The sequence below is a fragment of the Anser brachyrhynchus genome (genome assembly GCF_964034855.1).
Source record: "Anser brachyrhynchus genome assembly, contig: SCAFFOLD_134, whole genome shotgun sequence".
NCBI lineage: Eukaryota > Metazoa > Chordata > Aves > Anseriformes > Anatidae > Anser > Anser brachyrhynchus.
The window spans coordinates 272,794-300,468 of record NW_027663843.1 but is presented as its reverse complement, the minus strand read 5'-3'; the positions used below and the strand labels follow the sequence as shown (position 1 = coordinate 300,468).

The following is a 27,675-nucleotide window of genomic DNA, read 5'->3' as shown; positions in this document are numbered from 1 at the left end:
TTCAATACTTGTTTAATTTGCTGAAGGCTATGTTTTTGGTAAACAGTCGGGCCTTATTAATTTGCCGAGTTCCTTTCACAGATTTTAATCGCTCTTATAGGCGCTCCTGAGTCGGGTTAACAGGGTTAGTTAATACGTGGTCTTGTAGGGGTTTTTGTATCTGTCTAGGTCTGTTAATAATGTTTCTATGTAAGCTTGCGCCGTTAGAGGGGTGTGGCCCTGAGTTACTTATTTTAGCATTAATTCTCCTATATTCATAGGTTGACCTGTTTGTGATAAGGGAATCATCTTATTTTGGTATTTTTAGGTGGTGGAGCTTTGACGCACTCTTTTTTGATGGCTGCTTTAGGGCCCACGGTAGGATCAGTAGTAAGAATTATCCGCTAGTCGAGGTTGTGTCCTTTTTTAATGGAGCTGTCCCTCCATTAAATAGCTCTTAATCATCTCATTAGGGTTCAGGATGTCCGGTAGGGAGGATTAAGGGGGAACTTAGATTCGTTTCACAGGTAACCAGCTATCACCCAGCTCGGTTGGCTTTTCACCTCTACTGACAAGTCATCCCACTCTTTTGCAACAGAGACGGGTTCGCTCTCTTTAACTGCTTGAAAGTAGCTCGCTTGGGTTTCGGGGGGGCAAACTTTAGTTCACTTTGCTTGGTTGTTCTCGCTAAACCATGATGCAAAAGGTACAAGGGTTGATCTTTGCTGTCTGTCGCTTTGATTGTTTCACTGCTATTTCATCTTTCCCTTACGGTACTGGGGTCTCTATCACGTCTAAGTGTCTTTTCTATCGCCTATACTAAGACTGTAAAATGCTTTAGTTTAATTAGTTTAGTAAATTCTTTAGTTTTGGTGTACTATTTGTGTGGTTGAGCTAGAGGGGGGGCTTCAAGACGATCCGGTCTAGTAGATATCTTTCAGGTGTAAGCTGAGTGCTTTGGTGTTATAGCTACGTCTTGATATTCTAAGTACACCTTCCGGTACACTTACCTTGTTACGACTTACCTCATCTTCAGCGTATTTATGGTATTAGTTATGTGGGATGTGGCTTTTGAGGAGGGTGACGGGCGGTATGTACGTGCCCCAGGGCCGGCTTAAAGTAGGCTCTATTGTCCCACTTTACTGCTAAATCCGCCTTCCAGAAGTGGTTTCACGCTTCTTTCCGTGTGCCCTATGAATAGGGAATGTAGCCCATTTCTTCCACTCCATAGGCTATACCTTGACCTGTCTTATTAGCGGGGTGCTATTGTGTCCACTGTTGTGCTCTCATTCGAGGTGGGCTGGCGACGGCGGTATGTAGGCTGTGTTGGCAAGGGGTGGTTGGGTTAATCGGGGATTATCGATTGTAGAACAGGCTCCTCTAGGTGGGTTTGGGGCACCGCCAAGTCCTTAGAGTTTTAAGCGTTTGTGCTCGTAGTTCTCTGGCGGATACTTCGGTAAAGTAAGTATCAAGATTTAGGGCCAGGCATAGTGGGGTATCTAATCCCAGTTTGGGCCCTGGCTTTCGTGGGTTTAAATCAGTCGTTAGTTCCTAAGATCATCTTAATGGTGTGTTTAGGTGCATCTTGGGCTTATGACAGCTCAGTTGCATTTTGATCTTAGTTAGCTAGGATAGGCATTTTACCACTCTTTACGCCGTGTCAATAGGACGGTTGATTTGGGTTTCTTGTATGACCGCGGTGGCTGGCACAAGATTTACCAACCCTTGAAGTTAGGCTGTTGCTATAACTAAGTCAAGTTTGCACTCATTGCTTAATGTTAATTACTGCTGAATACCCGTGGGGGCGTGGCTTAGCGAGGCGTCTTGGGCTACTACTTGGGTGTGCCTGATACCCGCTCCTCAAGGCCTGTATGGGGGTAGGTGGTCGAGGGCGTTTACACTGGGGCGCGGATACTTGCATGTATATATTTAGCAAAAACCAACCGTAAGGTTAGGACTAAGTCTTTTGTCCGCAGGCATGTTTTATGCCATCTTGGCAACTTCAGTGCCATGCTTTGTGTTAAGCTATGTGGACGGGGGTGTGGTTAGCTGATAGTTGAGTGGTGAGTGAGAGTGAAGTATATGAAATTATTGCTTGTGTTTACTATTTTTAGTACTGGAGTTTCTCTAATAAGTTTAAGTTATTTTGTATGTGTTTGTGTGTATATGTACATCGTTCCGATGATGTCATGGAAGGGATGATTAATGGAGTTTTAGAGGTAGTTTGCTGGGATTGGGCGATGAAGGTTTATGCTACATGGTGGTTAGCGAAAGTTTACTGGTTTAGTTTGTGAAGCGCAGGGGTTGCGCTTAATGATTTGTTGTTTTGTGCTATGTCCAACGAGCATTCATCCAATAGCCCCATTTAACCCGGAGGGTGGAGGTAACATTAACTGAATGTGGTCAAAGTGCATCAGTGTCAGGATGATTCCCCATATACGCCAACCGTCTCATCGAGGGACCCTTGAAATATAGGATAGGCCGTGAGGCAGGTGTGTCCAGGCTTAGATTGTGGGACCCCCGAGATCACTGGGAATAGCCACCTGTGAGGTAACCCCGGAAAAAATAAGAGGAACCAGAGGCGCCAAAAAGCTGGAACATGCCGCGATTACGCATTGAGAAGGTGAAAGTACTCACAGATGCCACTTTGAAGGGCAAGGAGGGGTGAGTGAACCCAATGGATGGCCCTGACCGAGGAACCAGAGGCGCAAAAATGTGAGGAGGGCGAGGGGTTTAGGGGGAACGTATGGGCCTGAAGCTAGTCATACCGGACATTATGTGCAACGGGTTGCTGATTTCACGTGAGGAGTACGATTAATAAATCCGTCTGATACGAACTGCATGAGATATGTGGTGGAGAGTTGTTGTTGGAGCATGTCCTGTGAGCATTCATTAAAATGGGGTCTTGTTATGCGCTTGAGTGGAGTTGTATTGGGTGTTGTGCGGTATGGTCCTAGAACATTCATGCCGGGTGGTTTGGTAGGAGTGTGTTTAAGGGTTTAATGGCCGTGTACATGTATGGGTTTAGCACCTGCTTATAAGATAGTCCGTATATAATGTATATTACTGGTACTATAGTATGTATGTGTATGGGGTATATAAATTTATGCACGAATATGCATAACCAAATACCCCCGCCTCGGGGGGGGAGGGGGGGGGGGTTAAGCATAATGGCATAGATGGGGTAGAATTATTGGGGGCTTGCGGTTAGTTCCTGTAGTTGAGAACAATGGCGGCTTTTCGAGCCGCAGGCCTCGGGTAGTGTCCGGGCAGGAATAATGACTTATTTTATGTTTTTTTTAGGGATTTGCTTTGCGGTGGGTGTTTTGGGTGTGGCGTCGAATCCTTCGCCGTATTATGGGGTTGTTGGTTTGGTGTTAGCGTCTGTGGCGGGGTGCGGGTGGTTGCTGGGCCTTGGGGTTTCGTTCGTGGCTTTAGTGCTGTTTATGGTGTATTTGGGGGGTATGCTGGTGGTGTTTGTTTATTCAGTAGCTTTAGCAGCGGAGCCTTTCCCTGGGGCTTGGGGGGATTGACGGGTGATTGGATGTGCAGTAGCGTTTGTGGCAATTGTTTTTGGGGGGTTGGTGTTTGGGGGGTTTATGGGGGCTTGGAAGTTCGGGGTTTCTACTGTGAATAATGTTGGGGTGTTTGTTGTTCGGTCGGATTTTAGTGGAGTTTCCATGTTTTATTCACATGGGGCAGGGATGTTTTTAGTGGCGGGTTGGGGGCTGTTGTTGACTTTGTTTGTTGTATTGGAGCTTGTGCGGGGGTTGTCGCGGGGTGCTATTCGGGCGGTTTAGGGGTTAGGGTCAGAGAATAGTTTATTGAAAATGCCAGCTTTGGGAGCTGGAGATAAAGGTTTGAGTCCTTTTTTTCTGAGTTTGGGGTACTCTAAGAAGTGGTAAGTCTTCAATCTTTGGTTTACAAGACCAATGTTTTTATAAACTATTAGAGTATTTAGCAGTTGAGTATTTTGTTTTCTAGGGCGCTTGCGGCGGGGAGGAGAAATAGGAGGATAGTGAAGTAGGCGATTGAAGCGAGTTGGCCGATGATGATGAATGGGTGTTCGACGGGTTGGCTTCCTACTCATGTTAGGACGAGGAGGTCGGCGACTAGTACTCAGAATAGGAGCTGGGAGAGTGGTCGGAATGTTATTGCTCGTTGTTTTGATTTGTGCAGGAATGGGATTAGGAATAGGATCAGTACGGAGGCGGCCAGTGCTAATACGCCTCCTAGTTTATTTGGGATTGAACGTAGGATGGCGTAGGCGAATAGGAAGTATCATTCTGGCTTGATGTGTGGTGGGGTTACTAGTGGGTTTGCTGGGGTGAAGTTTTCTGGGTCTCCCAGGAGGTTAACCGCTCATGCTTCTTTCTTATGAGACGTTAGTAAACCAATTACATAGCCTTGTCAAGACTAAATCACAGGTAAAAATCCTGTACATCTCATGTGGCCAACCACTCCCAACTAGGATTCCAAGACGCCTCATCACCCATCATAGAAGAACTCGTTGAATTCCACGACCACGCCCTAATCGTTGCCCTAGCTATCTGCAGCCTAGTTCTCTACCTTTTAGCCCACATACTAACAGAAAAACTCTCGTCCAATGCTGTAGACGCCCAAGAAGTAGAGCTGATCTGGACAATCCTACCTGCTATCGTCCTGGTACTCCTCGCCCTCCCATCCCTACAAATCCTCTACATAATGGACGAAATCGATGAACCAGACCTCACCCTAAAAGCCATCGGCCACCAATGATACTGAAGCTACGAATACACAGACTTCAAAGACCTATCCTTCGACTCCTACATAGTGCCCACCCCAGACTTACCCAACGGCCACTTCCGACTGCTAGAAGTTGACCACCGCGTAGTTATCCCAATAGAATCCCCCATCCGCGTGATCATTACTGCAGGAGACGTACTCCACTCCTGAGCAGTCCCAACGCTCGGAGTTAAAACAGACGCAATCCCAGGCCGACTAAACCAAACTTCATTCATTACCACCCGGCCTGGGATTTTTTACGGACAATGCTCAGAAATTTGCGGGGCTAATCACAGCTACATACCCATTGTAGTAGAATCAACCCCACTCCCACATTTCGAGGCCTGATCGTCCCTTCTATCATCATCCTAATCATTAAGAAGCTATGCAACAGCACTAGCCTTTTAAGCTAGCCAAAGAGGGACTTCCCCCTCCTTAATGATATGCCACAGCTTAACCCCGCACCATGATTTTCAATCATAATTATAACCTGATTAACCCTAGCACTCCTCATCCAACCAAAACTACTAGCCTTCACCACAACCAACCCCCCATCAAATAAGACCTCCCTCACTACCAAACCCACACCATGATCCTGACCATGAACCTAAGCTTCTGTGACCAATTTTCCAGCCCCAATCTATTTGGCATCCCCTTAATCCTACTATCCCTACTCTTCCCAGCCCTACTATTCCCGTCCCCAAACAACCGATGAATCAACAACCGCCTTTCTACTATCCAAACATGACTCCTTCACCTAATCACAAAACAACTAATAGTCCCACTCAACAAAAATGGCCACAAATGAGCCATAATATTTACATCCCTAATAATCATACTTCTTACAATCAACCTTCTAGGCCTCCTTCCATATACATTCACCCCAACCACCCAACTATCTATGAACATAGCCCTAGCCTTCCCACTATGGCTCGCCACACTACTAACAGGCCTACGAAACCAACCATCAGCCTCTTTAGCCCACCTATTACCCGAAGGTACCCCTACACCCCTAATCCCCACACTAATCCTGATCGAAACAACCAGCCTACTAATCCGCCCCCTAGCCCTCGGAGTCCGCCTTACAGCCAACCTTACAGCAGGACACTTACTCATCCAACTCGTCTCTACAGCCTCCATTGCATTAATACCCACCCTTCCTGCAGTATCCATCCTAACAATAATCATCCTACTACTCCTAACCATCCTAGAAGTAGCAGTAGCCATAATCCAGGCCTACGTCTTCGTGCTCCTTCTAAGCCTATACTTACAAGAAAACATCTAATGGCACACCAAGCACACTCATACCACATAGTTGACCCAAGCCCTTGACCAATCTTCGGGGCAGCCGCCGCCCTACTCACAACCTCAGGATTAATCATGTGATTCCACTACAACTCATCCATACTACTAACCCTAGGCCTCATCTCAATACTCCTAGTAATACTCCAATGATGACGAGACATTGTACGAGAAAGCACCTTCCAAGGCCATCACACTCCCACAGTCCAAAAAGGCCTACGATACGGCATAATCCTTTTCATCACATCCGAAGCATTCTTCTTCTTAGGGTTCTTCTGAGCGTTCTTCCACTCGAGCCTGGCCCCAACCCCAGAACTAGGAGGCCAATGACCCCCAACAGGAATTAAACCACTCAACCCGATAGAAGTCCCCCTACTAAACACAGCCATCCTACTAGCCTCAGGCGTTACCGTAACGTGAGCCCATCACAGCATCACAGAAGGAAACCGAAAACACGCCATCCACGCCCTAACCCTAACGATCCTCCTGGGATTCTACTTCACAGCCCTACAAGCAATAGAATACCACGAAGCCCCATTCTCAATCGCCGATAGCGTCTACGGATCTACCTTCTTCGTTGCCACTGGATTCCACGGACTCCACGTAATCATCGGATCCTCCTTCCTGACCGTCTGCCTCTTCCGACTGATCAAGTTCCACTTTACATCAGACCACCACTTCGGATTCGAGGCAGCAGCCTGATACTGACACTTCGTAGACATCATCTGACTATTCCTCTACATAACCATCTACTGATGAGGATCTTGCTCTTCTAGTATATTAATTACAATTGACTTCCAATCTCTAGAATCTGGTATAAACCCAGAGGAGAGCAATGAACGCACTCATGTTCATATTCGCCCTATCATCAATCCTAAGCGCCGCCCTAACCGCATTAAACTTCTGACTCGCCCAAATAAACCCCGACTCAGAGAAACTCTCACCGTACGAATGTGGATTCGACCCACTTGGATCTGCTCGATTACCATTCTCAGTCCGATTCTTCCTCAGTAGCCATCCTGTTCGTCCTATTCGACCTAGAAATCGCCCTCCTACTCCCCCTGCCATGAGCCGTCCAACTCCAATCCCCCCTAATGACCCTCACCTGAACTGTAGTGATCCTCCTTCTCCTAACACTCGGACTGGCCTACGAGTGAATTCAAGGGGGCCTAGAATGAGCAGAATAACAGAAAGTTAGTCTAACCAAAAAGATAGCTGGTTTCGACCCAGCAGATTACAGCCAACCCTGTAACTTTCTTATGTCGCCCCTACATTTAAGCTTCTACTCAGCCTTCATTTTCAGCGGACTAGGACTAGCCTTCCACCGAACCCACCTAGTATCCGCCCTACTATGCCTTGAAAGCATAATATTATCGATATTCGTAGGCCTATCAATATGATCCATCGAAAACCAAGTCTCCTCATTCACCATGGTACCAATTCTCATGCTAACCTTCTCAGCGTGTGAGGCGGGCACAGGCCTGGCCATCCTAGTAGCCTCCACCCGCACACATGGCTCCGACCATCTACACAACCTAAACCTCCTGCAATGCTAAAAATCATCCTACCCACAATCATACTTCTTCCAACAGCCCTGCTGTCTCCACCAAAATTTCTATGGACTAACACCACCTTATACAGCCTCCTAATCGCTGCCCTAAGCCTACAGTGATTAATCCCAACCTACTACCCCTACAAATTTTTATCCAACTGAACAGGAATTGACCAAATCTCATCCCCCCTCCTAGTACTATCCTGCTGACTACTCCCACTCATAATCATAGCAAGCCAAAACCACCTGCAACAAGAACCCCTACAACGCAAACGAATCTTTATCTCAACCTTAGTCGCAGTCCAGCCATTCATCCTACTAGCCTTTTCCACCACAGAACTAGCACTATTTTACATCTCATTTGAAGCAACCCTCATTCCCACCCTAATCTTAATCACCCGATGGGGGAACCAACCAGAACGCCTAAGCGCTGGCATCTACCTGCTATTCTACACGCCAGTAAGCTCTCTACCCCTGCTAATCACAATCATACACCTATACGTGAAAATTGGCACCCTGCACCTGCCAACCCTACAACTAACCCACCCAACCCTATCCACCTCATGGACAGGAATACTATCAGGTCTAGCACTGCTCATAGCATTCATAGTAAAAGCCCCACTATACGGCCTACACCTCTGACTGCCAAAAGCCCACGTAGAAGCACCCATCGCAGGCTCAATACTCCTCGCCGCCCTACTACTAAAGCTAGGAGGATACGGAATTATACGAGTCACTCTATTTATGGGCCCACTGTCCAACCTCCTGCACTACCCCTTCCTAACCCTGGCCCTATGAGGCGCCCTAATGACTAGCTCAATCTGCCTACGACAGACAGACCTAAAATCACTAATCGCTTATTCATCCGTTAGCCACATAGGCCTAGTTATCGCCGCAGGAATAATCCAAACCCACTGATCATTCTCAGGGGCAATGATGCTAATAATTTCTCATGGACTAACTTCCTCCATACTATTCTGCCTAGCCAACACAAACTATGAACGTACGCACAGCCGAATTCTACTACTCACACGAGGCCTACAACCTCTCCTACCACTCATAGCTACCTGATGATTGCTGGCCAATCTAACAAACATAGCCTTACCCCCAACAACAAACCTCATAGCAGAGCTAACCATTATAATCACCTTATTCAACTGATCTGCCTTCACGATCATCCTAACAGGAATCGCAACCCTACTAACCGCCTCCTACACCTTATTCATACTACTAATGACCCAACGAGGCTCAATCCCCTCCCACATCAAGCTGTGGCATATCATTAAGGAGGGGGAAGTCCCTCTTTGGCTAGCTTAAAAGGCTAGTGCTGTTGCATAGCTTCTTAATGATTAGGATGATGATAGAAGGGACGATCAGGCCTCGAAATGTGGGAGTGGGGTTGATTCTACTACAATGGGTATGTAGCTGTGATTAGCCCCGCAAATTTCTGAGCATTGTCCGTAAAAAATCCCAGGCCGGGTGGTAATGAATGAAGTTTGGTTTAGTCGGCCTGGGATTGCGTCTGTTTTAACTCCGAGCGTTGGGACTGCTCAGGAGTGGAGTACGTCTCCTGCAGTAATGATCACGCGGATGGGGGATTCTATTGGGATAACTACGCGGTGGTCAACTTCTAGCAGTCGGAAGTGGCCGTTGGGTAAGTCTGGGGTGGGCACTATGTAGGAGTCGAAGGATAGGTCTTTGAAGTCTGTGTATTCGTAGCTTCAGTATCATTGGTGGCCGATGGCTTTTAGGGTGAGGTCTGGTTCATCGATTTTGTCCATTATGTAGAGGATTTGTAGGGATGGGAGGGCGAGGAGTACCAGGACGATAGCAGGTAGGATTGTCCAGATCAGCTCTACTTCTTGGGCGTCTACAGCATTGGACGAGAGTTTTTCTGTTAGTATGTGGGCTAAAAGGTAGAGAACTAGGCTGCAGATAGCTAGGGCAACGATTAGGGCGTGGTCGTGGAATTCAACGAGTTCTTCTATGATGGGTGATGAGGCGTCTTGGAATCCTAGTTGGGAGTGGTTGGCCACATGAGATGTACAGGATTTTTACCTGTGATTTAGTCTTGACAAGGCTATGTAATTGGTTTACTAACGTCTCATAAGAAAGAAGCATGAGCGGTGAATGCAGTTGGCTTGAAACCAGCATGTGAGGGTTCGATTCCTTCCTTTCTTGTACTTGGACGAAGGCCGGTTCCTCGAAAGTATGGTATGGGGGAGGGCAGCCGTGGATTCATTCAACGTTTGTGGTAGTTAGTTCTGGTTGTAGGACTTTTCGTTTGGCCGAAAAGGCTTCTCAGATGATGAATATTAGTATGATTACGGCTACTATTGAGATTAGGGAGCCGATGGAGGAAATGGTGTTTCATAGTGTGTAGGCGTCGGGATAGTCCGAGTATCGTCGGGGTATTCCTGCTAGGCCTAGGAAGTGCTGGGGGAAGAACGTTAGGTTTACTCCTGTAAATATTACCCCGAAGTGGGCTTTTGCTCATGTTTGGTGTAGGGTAAACCCAGTGAGTAGTGGGAATCAGTGAGTAAATCCTGCTAGAATGGCAAAGACGGCGCCTATGGATAGGACGTAGTGGAAGTGGGCAACTACGTAGTACGTGTCGTGCAGGGCGATGTCTAGGGAAGAGTTTGCAAGAACGATTCCTGTTAATCCTCCGATGGTAAATAGGAAGATAAATCCTAGAGCTCATAGTATTGGGGGGGTCTCATTTGATTGTTCCTCCGTGCAGGGTGGCTAGTCAGCTAAATACTTTGATTCCGGTAGGGATGGCAATGATTATAGTGGCTGATGTAAAGTAGGCTCGGGTATCAACGTCTATTCCTACTGTAAACATGTGGTGAGCTCAGACGATGAATCCTAGGAAGCCGATGGATAGTATGGCTCAGACTATTCCCATGTAGCCGAAGGGCTCCTTTTTGCCTGAGTAGTACGTGACTACGTGTGAGATGATTCCAAACCCCGGTAGGATCAGAATATAGACTTCTGGGTGTCCGAAGAATCAGAATAGGTGTTGGTACAGGATTGGGTCTCCTCCTCCAGCGGGGTCGAAGAATGTGGTGTTTAGGTTTCGATCAGTTAGTAATATTGTAATACCGGCGGCGAGTACGGGGAGTGATAGAAGGAGTAGGATGGCGGTAATTAGTACGGATCAGACAAATAGTGGGGTTTGGTATTGTGAGAGTGCGGGGGGTTTTATGTTGATGGCTGTGGTGATAAAGTTGATGGCCCCAAGGATGGAGGAGATACCGGCTAAGTGGAGTGAGAAGATAGCCAGGTCTACTGAAGCTCCGGCGTGGGCAAGGTTACCTGCTAGGGGAGGGTAGACAGTTCAGCCTGTGCCGGCGCCAGCTTCTACAGTGGATGAGGCTAGTAGGAGGAGGAATGATGGGGGGAGGAGTCAAAAGCTTATGTTGTTTATTCGCGGGAATGCTATGTCGGGGGCACCGATTATGAGGGGGACTAATCAGTTGCCGAATCCTCCGATCATGATGGGTATGACTATAAAGAAGCTTATTACAAAGGCGTGAGCGGTAACGATTACATTGTAAATTTGGTCGTCGCCTAGGAGAGTTCCTGGTTGTCCTAGTTCTGCGCGGATTAATAGGCTGAGTGCGGTGCCGACTATTCCTGCTCATGCCCCGAAGATGAGGTACAGGGTGCCAATATCCTTATGGTTAGTGGAAAATAGTCATCGGTTGATGAAGGTGACGGGTAAGATGGCTGAGTGTTGAAGCGTTAGGCTGTAGTCCTTTTTACAGAGGTTTAATTCCTCTTCTTATCGGCTCTGTAGTGAAATTCATGTTGAGTTGCAAGCTCATCGATGCGCACTAGGGTGCGTCAGGGTCTTTGTAGGCAGAAGCCAATTGGTTTAGGCATTTAGCTGTTAACTAGAGTTTTGTGGGATCGAAGCCCATCTGTCTAGGGAGGCTTTAGCTTAATTAAAGCGTCTGACTTGCATTCAGAAGATACAGGTTAATATTCTGTAAGTCTTAATGTGCAGAAACTAAGAGGGTTTAACTCTTATTTAAGGCTTTGAAGGCCTTCGGTTTGGGGTGTTATCCTAAGTTTCTAGACAATGGCATGTATTATTGGGGACAGGGGAAGTAAGAGGATTGATAGTGAGGCAAGGACCGCAGTAGGTGTGCTTGGGGCTTTGCTAGTGTATCATTGTTTTATGTGGTTAGAGGAGTTGGGGGGAAGGGTAATTGTTGAGTGGTATGCGAGGCGTAGGTAGAAGAAGAGGCTGAGCAGTGATAGCATGGCAATTGCCATGGCTGCTGGTGTTATTTCCTGTTTAGTTAGTTCTTGGATGATAAGTCACTTTGGTATAAAGCCTGTTAATGGGGGGAGGCCTGCTAGGGATAAAAGTACTAGTATTAGGGTGGCGTTTAGCACTGGGGTTTTTGTTCATGAGGTTGTGATCATGGATAGGTTAAGGGCTTTGATTTTGTTAAGGGCTAGGAATACGGCTGATGTTATGATTGTGTATAGGTAGAAGGTAAGTAAGGCCAATTTGGGGCTGTAAACTAGGATGATGGCGATTCAGCCTAAGTGGGAGATGGACGAGAAGGCTAGGATTTTGCGTGTTTGTGTTTGGTTCAGTCCTATTCAGCCTCCTAGTGCTGTTGAGGCTAGGGCCATGGCGGTGAGTAGAGCTGGGTCGAGGGATTTGGATGTTAGTAGGAGCAGGGTTAGTGGGGGGAATTTTATGAGGGTCGAGAGTAGCAGGGCTGTTATTAGTGGCGATCCTTGTAGTACTTCTGGGAATCAGAAGTGAAATGGCACTAGGCCCAGTTTAATAGCGATTGCTGCTGTCAGTAGTAGACAGGAGGTTGGGTGGTTTATTTGTGTGATGTCTCATTGGCCGGTGACTCAGGCATTGGTTATGCTAGAGAATAGGACCAGGGCGGAAGCAGCTGCTTGGGTTAGGAAGTATTTCGTTGCGGCTTCTACTGCTCGTGGGTGGTGGGATTTGGCAATTAGGGGAATGATGGCTAGTGCGTTGATCTCCAGTCCTGTCCAGGCCAGAACTCAGTGGTTGCTGGAAATTGTGATGGTGGTGCCCAAGATGAGGCTGAAGGTTATGATTGGGGTCGCGTAAGGGTTCATTAGTAGAGGAGGGGGTTAAACCATCATTTTCGGGGTATGGGCCCGATAGCTTGATTAGCTGACTCTACTAGAAAATAATATAAGGGAAGTATGGAGAATTTTGATTTCTCTTGTGTGGGTTCAATTCCTACTTTTCTAAGGTCAACAGGAAATGAGAGGGCTGTTATACCTCTATGTTCACTTTATCATAGTGACCCTTTGTAGTTCAGGCACATTTCCTTATGTAAGGAGGTAGGCCTGCATAGCAGATAGGTATGCTGATGTGTCAGAGGCACAGAGCTAGTGTGAGGGGTAGGAAGTTTTTTCATAGTAGGTGCATTAGTTGGTCATATCGGAATCGTGGGTATGAAGCTCGGACCCATAAGAAACCAGAAGATAGTAGGAGGACTTTTGTGGCTAGGATGACGGGGAATAGTTCTGTGGGTGGCCCTAGGGCGCTTGGGTTTAGGAATATGATGGCTGTAAGTGTATTTATTAGCATAATGTTCGCATATTCAGCTAGGAAGAATAAGGCGAAGGGTCCTGCGGCGTATTCAACGTTAAACCCTGAGACTAGCTCAGATTCACCCTCTGTGAGGTCAAAAGGAGCTCGGTTTGTCTCTGCTAGGGTGGATACGTATCATATTATTGCTAGGGGTCATGAGGAGAAAATGAAGTATAGAGGCTCCTGTGCGACGGCAAAGGAGCTGAGTGTGTAGCTTCCGCTTAGTATGATTATTGATAGCAGGATTATGGCCAGTGTCACTTCGTATGAAATGGTCTGTGCTACTGCCCGTAGGGCTCCGATTAGTGCGTATTTTGAGTTCGAGGCTCAGCCTGATCATAGGACTGAGTAGACGGCTAGGCTTGACATGGCTATTAGGAAGAGAACTCCGAGGTTTAGATCTGCTAGGGGAAATGGGAGTGGTAGTGGTGCTCAAGTGGTGAGGGCTAGGACAAGGGCTAGTATTGGTATCAGAATGAATAGAAGTGGGGAAGAGGTAGAGGGTCGGATGGGCTCTTTGGTAAATAGTTTCAGTCCGTCCGCAAATGGTTGAAGTAGGCCAAAAGGCCCGACAACATTAGGGCCTTTGCGGGATTGTATGTAGCTTAGGATTTTCCGTTCTACTAGGGTTAGGAAGGCTACGGCAATCAGGATTGGGATGATGTATAGGAGGGATATAACGAGGCAGCTTAGTGTTGTTATTTGAATCATGGGTGAAGCTAGGGAGAGGATTTGAACCTCTGGGGAAAGGGCTTAAGCCTTCTGCACTTGCCGGGCTCTGCCACTCTAGCTGGTCCTTTTCTAGGATTGAAAGTGGTGGGGGAAGGCCCTCTTCACGGTTTAGTTGGTTTCACTGCTTAGAGCCGGGGGGGGGCGTGCTTGTGGTATTGGCCCCACTTTCCCGGTCCTTTCGTACTGGGGAGAGTGTGTCATAGATAGAAACCGACCTGGATTGCTCCGGTCTGAACTCAGATCACGTAGGACTGTTAATCGTTGAACAAACGAACCCTTAATAGCGGCTGCACCATTAGGATGTCCTGATCCAACATCGAGGTCGTAAACCCCCCTGTCGATATGGGCTCTTGAGGGGGATTGCGCTGTTATCCCTGGGGTAGCTTGGTCCATTAATCAATTATATTGGGTCTGGTCACTGTTAGCACTTTGAGGGGTAGCTCTAGGTAAAGAGGTATGGTCTTGTTTTTGGAGGATTTGTTCTCCTCCAAGGTCGCCCCAACCGAAAAATATCGACCAGGCTCTGCGATGGTAGTGGCCCCAGTGGGGTTGATTGAGGATTCGCGGTGGTCGTTGATTTTTAAGTTCCACAGGGTCTTCTCGTCTTATGTTCACATCCCCGCTTTTGCACGGGGAGATCAATTTCACTGATTATCTGTGAGAGACAGTTAAGACCTCGTTTAGCCATTCATACAAGTCTCGATTTATGGGACAATTGATTGCGCTACATTTGCACGGTTAGGATACCGCGGCCGTTAAACCTAAGTCACCGGGCAGGCATCACCTTCAATTGTAACCTACTAATTCAACAACAGGAGGCCAATACCACAAGCACGCCCCCCCCCCTCTAAGCAGTGAAACCAACTAAACCGTGAAGAGGGCCTTCCCCCACCACTTTCAGTCCTAGAAAAGGACCAGCTAGAGTGGCAGAGCCCGGCAAGTGCAGAAGGCTTAAGCCCTTTCCCCAGAGGTTCAAATCCTCTCCCTAGCTTCACCCATGATTCAAATAACAACACTAAGCTGCCTCATTATATCCCTCCTATACATCATCCCAATCCTGATTGCCGTAGCCTTCCTAACCCTAGTAGAACGGAAAATCCTAAGCTACATACAATCCCGCAAAGGCCCTAACGTTGTCGGGCCTTTTGGCCTACTTCAACCATTTGCGGACGGACTGAAACTATTTACCAAAGAGCCCATCCGACCCTCTACCTCTTCCCCACTTCTATTCATTCTGATACCAATACTAGCCCTTGTCCTAGCCCTCACCACTTGAGCACCACTACCACTCCCATTTCCCCTAGCAGATCTAAACCTCGGAGTTCTCTTCCTAATAGCCATGTCAAGCCTAGCCGTCTACTCAGTCCTATGATCAGGCTGAGCCTCGAACTCAAAATACGCACTAATCGGAGCCCTACGGGCAGTAGCACAGACCATTTCATACGAAGTGACACTGGCCATAATCCTGCTATCAATAATCATACTAAGCGGAAGCTACACACTCAGCTCCTTTGCCGTCGCACAGGAGCCTCTATACTTCATTTTCTCCTCATGACCCCTAGCAATAATATGATACGTATCCACCCTAGCAGAGACAAACCGAGCTCCTTTTGACCTCACAGAGGGTGAATCTGAGCTAGTCTCAGGGTTTAACGTTGAATACGCCGCAGGACCCTTCGCCTTATTCTTCCTAGCTGAATATGCGAACATTATGCTAATAAATACACTTACAGCCATCATATTCCTAAACCCAAGCGCCCTAGGGCCACCCACAGAACTATTCCCCGTCATCCTAGCCACAAAAGTCCTCCTACTATCTTCTGGTTTCTTATGGGTCCGAGCTTCATACCCACGATTCCGATATGACCAACTAATGCACCTACTATGAAAAAACTTCCTACCCCTCACACTAGCTCTGTGCCTCTGACACATCAGCATACCTATCTGCTATGCAGGCCTACCTCCTTACATAAGGAAATGTGCCTGAACTACAAAGGGTCACTATGATAAAGTGAACATAGAGGTATAACAGCCCTCTCATTTCCTGTTGACCTTAGAAAAGTAGGAATTGAACCCACACAAGAGAAATCAAAATTCTCCATACTTCCCTTATATTATTTTCTAGTAGAGTCAGCTAATCAAGCTATCGGGCCCATACCCCGAAAATGATGGTTTAACCCCCTCCTCTACTAATGAACCCTTACGCGACCCCAATCATAACCTTCAGCCTCATCTTGGGCACCACAATCACAATTTCCAGCAACCACTGAGTTCTGGCCTGGACAGGACTGGAGATCAACACACTAGCCATCATTCCCCTAATTGCCAAATCCCACCACCCACGAGCAGTAGAAGCCGCAACGAAATACTTCCTAACCCAAGCAGCTGCTTCCGCCCTGGTCCTATTCTCTAGCATAACCAATGCCTGAGTCACCGGCCAATGAGACATCACACAAATAAACCACCCAACCTCCTGTCTACTACTGACAGCAGCAATCGCTATTAAACTGGGCCTAGTGCCATTTCACTTCTGATTCCCAGAAGTACTACAAGGATCGCCACTAATAACAGCCCTGCTACTCTCGACCCTCATAAAATTCCCCCCACTAACCCTGCTCCTACTAACATCCAAATCCCTCGACCCAGCTCTACTCACCGCCATGGCCCTAGCCTCAACAGCACTAGGAGGCTGAATAGGACTGAACCAAACACAAACACGCAAAATCCTAGCCTTCTCGTCCATCTCCCACTTAGGCTGAATCGCCATCATCCTAGTTTACAGCCCCAAATTGGCCTTACTTACCTTCTACCTATACACAATCATAACATCAGCCGTATTCCTAGCCCTTAACAAAATCAAAGCCCTTAACCTATCCATGATCACAACCTCATGAACAAAAACCCCAGTGCTAAACGCCACCCTAATACTAGTACTTTTATCCCTAGCAGGCCTCCCCCCATTAACAGGCTTTATACCAAAGTGACTTATCATCCAAGAACTAACTAAACAGGAAATAACACCAGCAGCCATGGCAATTGCCATGCTATCACTGCTCAGCCTCTTCTTCTACCTACGCCTCGCATACCACTCAACAATTACCCTTCCCCCCAACTCCTCTAACCACATAAAACAATGATACACTAGCAAAGCCCCAAGCACACCTACTGCGGTCCTTGCCTCACTATCAATCCTCTTACTTCCCCTGTCCCCAATAATACATGCCATTGTCTAGAAACTTAGGATAACACCCCAAACCGAAGGCCTTCAAAGCCTTAAATAAGAGTTAAACCCTCTTAGTTTCTGCACATTAAGACTTACAGAATATTAACCTGTATCTTCTGAATGCAAGTCAGACGCTTTAATTAAGCTAAAGCCTCCCTAGACAGATGGGCTTCGATCCCACAAAACTCTAGTTAACAGCTAAATGCCTAAACCAATTGGCTTCTGCCTACAAAGACCCTGACGCACCCTAGTGCGCATCGATGAGCTTGCAACTCAACATGAATTTCACTACAGAGCCGATAAGAAGAGGAATTAAACCTCTGTAAAAAGGACTACAGCCTAACGCTTCAACACTCAGCCATCTTACCCGTCACCTTCATCAACCGATGACTATTTTCCACTAACCATAAGGATATTGGCACCCTGTACCTCATCTTCGGGGCATGAGCAGGAATAGTCGGCACCGCACTCAGCCTATTAATCCGCGCAGAACTAGGACAACCAGGAACTCTCCTAGGCGACGACCAAATTTACAATGTAATCGTTACCGCTCACGCCTTTGTAATAAGCTTCTTTATAGTCATACCCATCATGATCGGAGGATTCGGCAACTGATTAGTCCCCCTCATAATCGGTGCCCCCGACATAGCATTCCCGCGAATAAACAACATAAGCTTTTGACTCCTCCCCCCATCATTCCTCCTCCTACTAGCCTCATCCACTGTAGAAGCTGGCGCCGGCACAGGCTGAACTGTCTACCCTCCCCTAGCAGGTAACCTTGCCCACGCCGGAGCTTCAGTAGACCTGGCTATCTTCTCACTCCACTTAGCCGGTATCTCCTCCATCCTTGGGGCCATCAACTTTATCACCACAGCCATCAACATAAAACCCCCCGCACTCTCACAATACCAAACCCCACTATTTGTCTGATCCGTACTAATTACCGCCATCCTACTCCTTCTATCACTCCCCGTACTCGCCGCCGGTATTACAATATTACTAACTGATTGAAACCTAAACACCACATTCTTCGACCCCGCTGGAGGAGGAGACCCAATCCTGTACCAACACCTATTCTGATTCTTCGGACACCCAGAAGTCTATATTCTGATCCTACCGGGGTTTGGAATCATCTCACACGTAGTCACGTACTACTCAGGCAAAAAGGAGCCCTTCGGCTACATGGGAATAGTCTGAGCCATACTATCCATCGGCTTCCTAGGATTCATCGTCTGAGCTCACCACATGTTTACAGTAGGAATAGACGTTGATACCCGAGCCTACTTTACATCAGCCACTATAATCATTGCCATCCCTACCGGAATCAAAGTATTTAGCTGACTAGCCACCCTGCACGGAGGAACAATCAAATGAGACCCCCCCAATACTATGAGCTCTAGGATTTATCTTCCTATTTACCATCGGAGGATTAACAGGAATCGTTCTTGCAAACTCTTCCCTAGACATCGCCCTGCACGACACGTACTACGTAGTTGCCCACTTCCACTACGTCCTATCCATAGGCGCCGTCTTTGCCATTCTAGCAGGATTTACTCACTGATTCCCACTACTCACTGGGTTTACCCTACACCAAACATGAGCAAAAGCCCACTTCGGGGTAATATTTACAGGAGTAAACCTAACGTTCTTCCCCCAGCACTTCCTAGGCCTAGCAGGAATACCCCGACGATACTCGGACTATCCCGACGCCTACACACTATGAAACACCATTTCCTCCATCGGCTCCCTAATCTCAATAGTAGCCGTAATCATACTAATATTCATCATCTGAGAAGCCTTTTCGGCCAAACGAAAAGTCCTACAACCAGAACTAACTACCACAAACGTTGAATGAATCCACGGCTGCCCTCCCCCATACCATACTTTCGAGGAACCGGCCTTCGTCCAAGTACAAGAAAGGAAGGAATCGAACCCTCACATGCTGGTTTCAAGCCAACTGCATTCACCGCTCATGCTTCTTTCTTATGAGACGTTAGTAAACCAATTACATAGCCTTGTCAAGACTAAATCACAGGTAAAAATCCTGTACATCTCATGTGGCCAACCACTCCCAACTAGGATTCCAAGACGCCTCATCACCCATCATAGAAGAACTCGTTGAATTCCACGACCACGCCCTAATCGTTGCCCTAGCTATCTGCAGCCTAGTTCTCTACCTTTTAGCCCACATACTAACAGAAAAACTCTCGTCCAATGCTGTAGACGCCCAAGAAGTAGAGCTGATCTGGACAATCCTACCTGCTATCGTCCTGGTACTCCTCGCCCTCCCATCCCTACAAATCCTCTACATAATGGACAAAATCGATGAACCAGACCTCACCCTAAAAGCCATCGGCCACCAATGATACTGAAGCTACGAATACACAGACTTCAAAGACCTATCCTTCGACTCCTACATAGTGCCCACCCCAGACTTACCCAACGGCCACTTCCGACTGCTAGAAGTTGACCACCGCGTAGTTATCCCAATAGAATCCCCCATCCGCGTGATCATTACTGCAGGAGACGTACTCCACTCCTGAGCAGTCCCAACGCTCGGAGTTAAAACAGACGCAATCCCAGGCCGACTAAACCAAACTTCATTCATTACCACCCGGCCTGGGATTTTTTACGGACAATGCTCAGAAATTTGCGGGGCTAATCACAGCTACATACCCATTGTAGTAGAATCAACCCCACTCCCACATTTCGAGGCCTGATCGTCCCTTCTATCATCATCCTAATCATTAAGAAGCTATGCAACAGCACTAGCCTTTTAAGCTAGCCAAAGAGGGACTTCCCCCTCCTTAATGATATGCCACAGCTTGATGTGGGAGGGGATTGAGCCTCGTTGGGTCATTAGTAGTATGAATAAGGTGTAGGAGGCGGTTAGTAGGGTTGCGATTCCTGTTAGGATGATCGTGAAGGCAGATCAGTTGAATAAGGTGATTATAATGGTTAGCTCTGCTATGAGGTTTGTTGTTGGGGGTAAGGCTATGTTTGTTAGATTGGCCAGCAATCATCAGGTAGCTATGAGTGGTAGGAGAGGTTGTAGGCCTCGTGTGAGTAGTAGAATTCGGCTGTGCGTACGTTCATAGTTTGTGTTGGCTAGGCAGAATAGTATGGAGGAAGTTAGTCCATGAGAAATTATTAGCATCATTGCCCCTGAGAATGATCAGTGGGTTTGGATTATTCCTGCGGCGATAACTAGGCCTATGTGGCTAACGGATGAATAAGCGATTAGTGATTTTAGGTCTGTCTGTCGTAGGCAGATTGAGCTAGTCATTAGGGCGCCTCATAGGGCCAGGGTTAGGAAGGGGTAGTGCAGGAGGTTGGACAGTGGGCCCATAAATAGAGTGACTCGTATAATTCCGTATCCTCCTAGCTTTAGTAGTAGGGCGGCGAGGAGTATTGAGCCTGCGATGGGTGCTTCTACGTGGGCTTTTGGCAGTCAGAGGTGTAGGCCGTATAGTGGGGCTTTTACTATGAATGCTATGAGCAGTGCTAGACCTGATAGTATTCCTGTCCATGAGGTGGATAGGGTTGGGTGGGTTAGTTGTAGGGTTGGCAGGTGCAGGGTGCCAATTTTCACGTATAGGTGTATGATTGTGATTAGCAGGGGTAGAGAGCTTACTGGCGTGTAGAATAGCAGGTAGATGCCAGCGCTTAGGCGTTCTGGTTGGTTCCCCCATCGGGTGATTAAGATTAGGGTGGGAATGAGGGTTGCTTCAAATGAGATGTAAAATAGTGCTAGTTCTGTGGTGGAAAAGGCTAGTAGGATGAATGGCTGGACTGCGACTAAGGTTGAGATAAAGATTCGTTTGCGTTGTAGGGGTTCTTGTTGCAGGTGGTTTTGGCTTGCTATGATTATGAGTGGGAGTAGTCAGCAGGATAGTACTAGGAGGGGGGATGAGATTTGGTCAATTCCTGTTCAGTTGGATAAAAATTTGTAGGGGTAGTAGGTTGGGATTAATCACTGTAGGCTTAGGGCAGCGATTAGGAGGCTGTATAAGGTGGTGTTAGTCCATAGAAATTTTGGTGGAGACAGCAGGGCTGTTGGAAGAAGTATGATTGTGGGTAGGATGATTTTTAGCATTGCAGGAGGTTTAGGTTGTGTAGATGGTCGGAGCCATGTGTGCGGGTGGAGGCTACTAGGATGGCCAGGCCTGTGCCCGCCTCACACGCTGAGAAGGTTAGCATGAGAATTGGTACCATGGTGAATGAGGAGACTTGGTTTTCGATGGATCATATTGATAGGCCTACGAATATCGATAATATTATGCTTTCAAGGCATAGTAGGGCGGATACTAGGTGGGTTCGGTGGAAGGCTAGTCCTAGTCCGCTGAAAATGAAGGCTGAGTAGAAGCTTAAATGTAGGGGCGACATAAGAAAGTTACAGGGTTGGCTGTAATCTGCTGGGTCGAAACCAGCTATCTTTTTGGTTAGACTAACTTTCTGTTATTCTGCTCATTCTAGGCCCCCTTGAATTCACTCGTAGGCCAGTCCGAGTGTTAGGAGAAGGAGGATCACTACAGTTCAGGTGAGGGTCATTAGGGGGGATTGGAGTTGGACGGCTCATGGCAGGGGGAGTAGGAGGGCGATTTCTAGGTCGAATAGGACGAACAGGATGGCTACTGAGGAAGAATCGGACTGAGAATGGTAATCGAGCAGATCCAAGTGGGTCGAATCCACATTCGTACGGTGAGAGTTTCTCTGAGTCGGGGTTTATTTGGGCGAGTCAGAAGTTTAATGCGGTTAGGGCGGCGCTTAGGATTGATGATAGGGCGAATATGAACATGAGTGCGTTCATTGCTCTCCTCTGGGTTTATACCAGATTCTAGAGATTGGAAGTCAATTGTAATTAATATACTAGAAGAGCAAGATCCTCATCAGTAGATGGTTATGTAGAGGAATAGTCAGATGATGTCTACGAAGTGTCAGTATCAGGCTGCTGCCTCGAATCCGAAGTGGTGGTCTGATGTAAAGTGGAACTTGATCAGTCGGAAGAGGCAGACGGTCAGGAAGGAGGATCCGATGATTACGTGGAGTCCGTGGAATCCAGTGGCAACGAAGAAGGTAGATCCGTAGACGCTATCGGCGATTGAGAATGGGGCTTCGTGGTATTCTATTGCTTGTAGGGCTGTGAAGTAGAATCCCAGGAGGATCGTTAGGGTTAGGGCGTGGATGGCGTGTTTTCGGTTTCCTTCTGTGATGCTGTGATGGGCTCACGTTACGGTAACGCCTGAGGCTAGTAGGATGGCTGTGTTTAGTAGGGGGACTTCTATCGGGTTGAGTGGTTTAATTCCTGTTGGGGGTCATTGGCCTCCTAGTTCTGGGGTTGGGGCCAGGCTCGAGTGGAAGAACGCTCAGAAGAACCCTAAGAAGAAGAATGCTTCGGATGTGATGAAAAGGATTATGCCGTATCGTAGGCCTTTTTGGACTGTGGGAGTGTGATGGCCTTGGAAGGTGCTTTCTCGTACAATGTCTCGTCATCATTGGAGTATTACTAGGAGTATTGAGATGAGGCCTAGGGTTAGTAGTATGGATGAGTTGTAGTGGAATCACATGATTAATCCTGAGGTTGTGAGTAGGGCGGCGGCTGCCCCGAAGATTGGTCAAGGGCTTGGGTCAACTATGTGGTATGAGTGTGCTTGGTGTGCCATTAGATGTTTTCTTGTAAGTATAGGCTTAGAAGGAGCACGAAGACGTAGGCCTGGATTATGGCTACTGCTACTTCTAGGATGGTTAGGAGTAGTAGGATGATTATTGTTAGGATGGATACTGCAGGAAGGGTGGGTATTAATGCAATGGAGGCTGTAGAGACGAGTTGGATGAGTAAGTGTCCTGCTGTAAGGTTGGCTGTAAGGCGGACTCCGAGGGCTAGGGGGCGGATTAGTAGGCTGGTTGTTTCGATCAGGATTAGTGTGGGGATTAGGGGTGTAGGGGTACCTTCGGGTAATAGGTGGGCTAAAGAGGCTGATGGTTGGTTTCGTAGGCCTGTTAGTAGTGTGGCGAGCCATAGTGGGAAGGCTAGGGCTATGTTCATAGATAGTTGGGTGGTTGGGGTGAATGTATATGGAAGGAGGCCTAGAAGGTTGATTGTAAGAAGTATGATTATTAGGGATGTAAATATTATGGCTCATTTGTGGCCATTTTTGTTGAGTGGGACTATTAGTTGTTTTGTGATTAGGTGAAGGAGTCATGTTTGGATAGTAGAAAGGCGGTTGTTGATTCATCGGTTGTTTGGGGACGGGAATAGTAGGGCTGGGAAGAGTAGGGATAGTAGGATTAAGGGGATGCCAAATAGATTGGGGCTGGAAAATTGGTCACAGAAGCTTAGGTTCATGGTCAGGATCATGGTGTGGGTTTGGTAGTGAGGGAGGTCTTATTTGATGGGGGGTTGGTTGTGGTGAAGGCTAGTAGTTTTGGTTGGATGAGGAGTGCTAGGGTTAATCAGGTTATAATTATGATTGAAAATCATGGTGCGGGGTTAAGCTGTGGCATATCATTAAGGAGGGGGAAGTCCCTCTTTGGCTAGCTTAAAAGGCTAGTGCTGTTGCATAGCTTCTTAATGATTAGGATGATGATAGAAGGGACGATCAGGCCTCGAAATGTGGGAGTGGGGTTGATTCTACTACAATGGGTATGTAGCTGTGATTAGCCCCGCAAATTTCTGAGCATTGTCCGTAAAAAATCCCAGGCCGGGTGGTAATGAATGAAGTTTGGTTTAGTCGGCCTGGGATTGCGTCTGTTTTAACTCCGAGCGTTGGGACTGCTCAGGAGTGGAGTACGTCTCCTGCAGTAATGATCACGCGGATGGGGGATTCTATTGGGATAACTACGCGGTGGTCAACTTCTAGCAGTCGGAAGTGGCCGTTGGGTAAGTCTGGGGTGGGCACTATGTAGGAGTCGAAGGATAGGTCTTTGAAGTCTGTGTATTCGTAGCTTCAGTATCATTGGTGGCCGATGGCTTTTAGGGTGAGGTCTGGTTCATCGATTTCGTCCATTATGTAGAGGATTTGTAGGGATGGGAGGGCGAGGAGTACCAGGACGATAGCAGGTAGGATTGTCCAGATCAGCTCTACTTCTTGGGCGTCTACAGCATTGGACGAGAGTTTTTCTGTTAGTATGTGGGCTAAAAGGTAGAGAACTAGGCTGCAGATAGCTAGGGCAACGATTAGGGCGTGGTCGTGGAATTCAACGAGTTCTTCTATGATGGGTGATGAGGCGTCTTGGAATCCTAGTTGGGAGTGGTTGGCCACATGAGATGTACAGGATTTTTACCTGTGATTTAGTCTTGACAAGGCTATGTAATTGGTTTACTAACGTCTCATAAGAAAGAAGCATGAGCGGTTAACCTCCTGGGAGACCCAGAAAACTTCACCCCAGCAAACCCACTAGTAACCCCACCACACATCAAGCCAGAATGATACTTCCTATTCGCCTACGCCATCCTACGTTCAATCCCAAATAAACTAGGAGGCGTATTAGCACTGGCCGCCTCCGTACTGATCCTATTCCTAATCCCATTCCTGCACAAATCAAAACAACGAGCAATAACATTCCGACCACTCTCCCAGCTCCTATTCTGAGTACTAGTCGCCGACCTCCTCGTCCTAACATGAGTAGGAAGCCAACCCGTCGAACACCCATTCATCATCATCGGCCAACTCGCTTCAATCGCCTACTTCACTATCCTCCTATTTCTCCTCCCCGCCGCAAGCGCCCTAGAAAACAAAATACTCAACTGCTAAATACTCTAATAGTTTATAAAAACATTGGTCTTGTAAACCAAAGATTGAAGACTTACCACTTCTTAGAGTACCCCAAACTCAGAAAAAAAGGACTCAAACCTTTATCTCCAGCTCCCAAAGCTGGCATTTTCAATAAACTATTCTCTGACCCTAACCCCTAAACCGCCCGAATAGCACCCCGCGACAACCCCCGCACAAGCTCCAATACAACAAACAAAGTCAACAACAGCCCCCAACCCGCCACTAAAAACATCCCTGCCCCATGTGAATAAAACATGGAAACTCCACTAAAATCCGACCGAACAACAAACACCCCAACATTATTCACAGTAGAAACCCCGAACTTCCAAGCCCCCATAAACCCCCCAAACACCAACCCCCCAAAAACAATTGCCACAAACGCTACTGCACATCCAATCACCCGTCAATCCCCCCAAGCCCCAGGGAAAGGCTCCGCTGCTAAAGCTACTGAATAAACAAACACCACCAGCATACCCCCCAAATACACCATAAACAGCACTAAAGCCACAAACGAAACCCCAAGGCCCAGCAACCACCCGCACCCCGCCACAGACGCTAACACCAAACCAACAACCCCATAATACGGCGAAGGATTCGACGCCACACCCAAAACACCCACCGCAAAGCAAATCCCTAAAAAAAACATAAAATAAGTCATTATTCCTGCCCGGACACTACCCGAGGCCTGCGGCTCGAAAAGCCGCCATTGTTCTCAACTACAGGAACTAACCGCAAGCCCCCAATAATTCTACCCCATCTATGCCATTATGCTTAACCCCCCCCCCCTCCCCCCCCGAGGCGGGGGTATTTGGTTATGCATATTCGTGCATAAATTTATATACCCCATACACATACATACTATAGTACCAGTAATATACATTATATACGGACTATCTTATAAGCAGGTGCTAAACCCATACATGTACACGGCCATTAAACCCTTAAACACACTCCTACCAAACCACCCGGCATGAATGTTCTAGGACCATACCGCACAACACCCAATACAACTCCACTCAAGCGCATAACAAGACCCCATTTTAATGAATGCTCACAGGACATGCTCCAACAACAACTCTCCACCACATATCTCATGCAGTTCGTATCAGACGGATTTATTAATCGTACTCCTCACGTGAAATCAGCAACCCGTTGCACATAATGTCCGGTATGACTAGCTTCAGGCCCATACGTTCCCCCTAAACCCCTCGCCCTCCTCACATTTTTGCGCCTCTGGTTCCTCGGTCAGGGCCATCCACTGGGTTCACTCACCCCTCCTTGCCCTTCAAAGTGGCATCTGTGAGTACTTTCACCTTCTCAATGCGTAATCGCGGCATGTTCCAGCTTTTTGGCGCCTCTGGTTCCTCTTATTTTTTCCGGGGTTACCTCACAGGTGGCTATTCCCAGTGATTTCGGGGGTCCCACAATCTAAGCCTGGACACACCTGCCTCACGGCCTATCCTATATTTCAAGGGTCCCTCGATGAGACGGTTGGCGTATATGGGGAATCATCCTGACACTGATGCACTTTGACCACATTCAGTTAATGTTACCTCCACCCTCCGGGTTAAATGGGGCTATTGGATGAATGCTCGTTGGACATAGCACAAAACAACAAATCATTAAGCGCAACCCCTGCGCTTCACAAACTAAACCAGTAAACTTTCGCTAACCACCATGTAGCATAAACCTTCATCGCCCAATCCCAGCAAACTACCTCTAAAACTCCATTAATCATCCCTTCCATGACATCATCGGAACGATGTACATATACACACAAACACATACAAAATAACTTAAACTTATTAGAGAAACTCCAGTACTAAAAATAGTAAACACAAGCAATAATTTCATATACTTCACTCTCACTCACCACTCAACTATCAGCTAACCACACCCCCGTCCACATAGCTTAACACAAAGCATGGCACTGAAGTTGCCAAGATGGCATAAAACATGCCTGCGGACAAAAGACTTAGTCCTAACCTTACGGTTGGTTTTTGCTAAATATATACATGCAAGTATCCGCGCCCCAGTGTAAACGCCCTCGACCACCTACCCCCATACAGGCCTTGAGGAGCGGGTATCAGGCACACCCAAGTAGTAGCCCAAGACGCCTCGCTAAGCCACGCCCCCACGGGTATTCAGCAGTAATTAACATTAAGCAATGAGTGCAAACTTGACTTAGTTATAGCAACAGCCTAACTTCAAGGGTTGGTAAATCTTGTGCCAGCCACCGCGGTCATACAAGAAACCCAAATCAACCGTCCTATTGACACGGCGTAAAGAGTGGTAAAATGCCTATCCTAGCTAACTAAGATCAAAATGCAACTGAGCTGTCATAAGCCCAAGATGCACCTAAACACACCATTAAGATGATCTTAGGAACTAACGACTGATTTAAACCCACGAAAGCCAGGGCCCAAACTGGGATTAGATACCCCACTATGCCTGGCCCTAAATCTTGATACTTACTTTACCGAAGTATCCGCCAGAGAACTACGAGCACAAACGCTTAAAACTCTAAGGACTTGGCGGTGCCCCAAACCCACCTAGAGGAGCCTGTTCTACAATCGATAATCCCCGATTAACCCAACCACCCCTTGCCAACACAGCCTACATACCGCCGTCGCCAGCCCACCTCGAATGAGAGCACAACAGTGGACACAATAGCACCCCGCTAATAAGACAGGTCAAGGTATAGCCTATGGAGTGGAAGAAATGGGCTACATTCCCTATT

At 47.4% G+C, this 27,675-nt stretch overlaps 1 long non-coding RNA gene across 1 annotated transcript; it reads right to left on the bottom strand.

Moving 5' to 3' along the window:
- Positions 1-27,430, bottom strand: LOC308186739. The gene is made up of 2 exons (XR_013944214.1): positions 27,294-27,430; positions 1-1,530 (listed from the first exon to the last, which is right to left on the bottom strand). It is a non-coding gene; the product is annotated as an uncharacterized lncRNA (long non-coding RNA).
- Between the last annotated feature and the right edge of the window lie 245 nt (positions 27,431-27,675).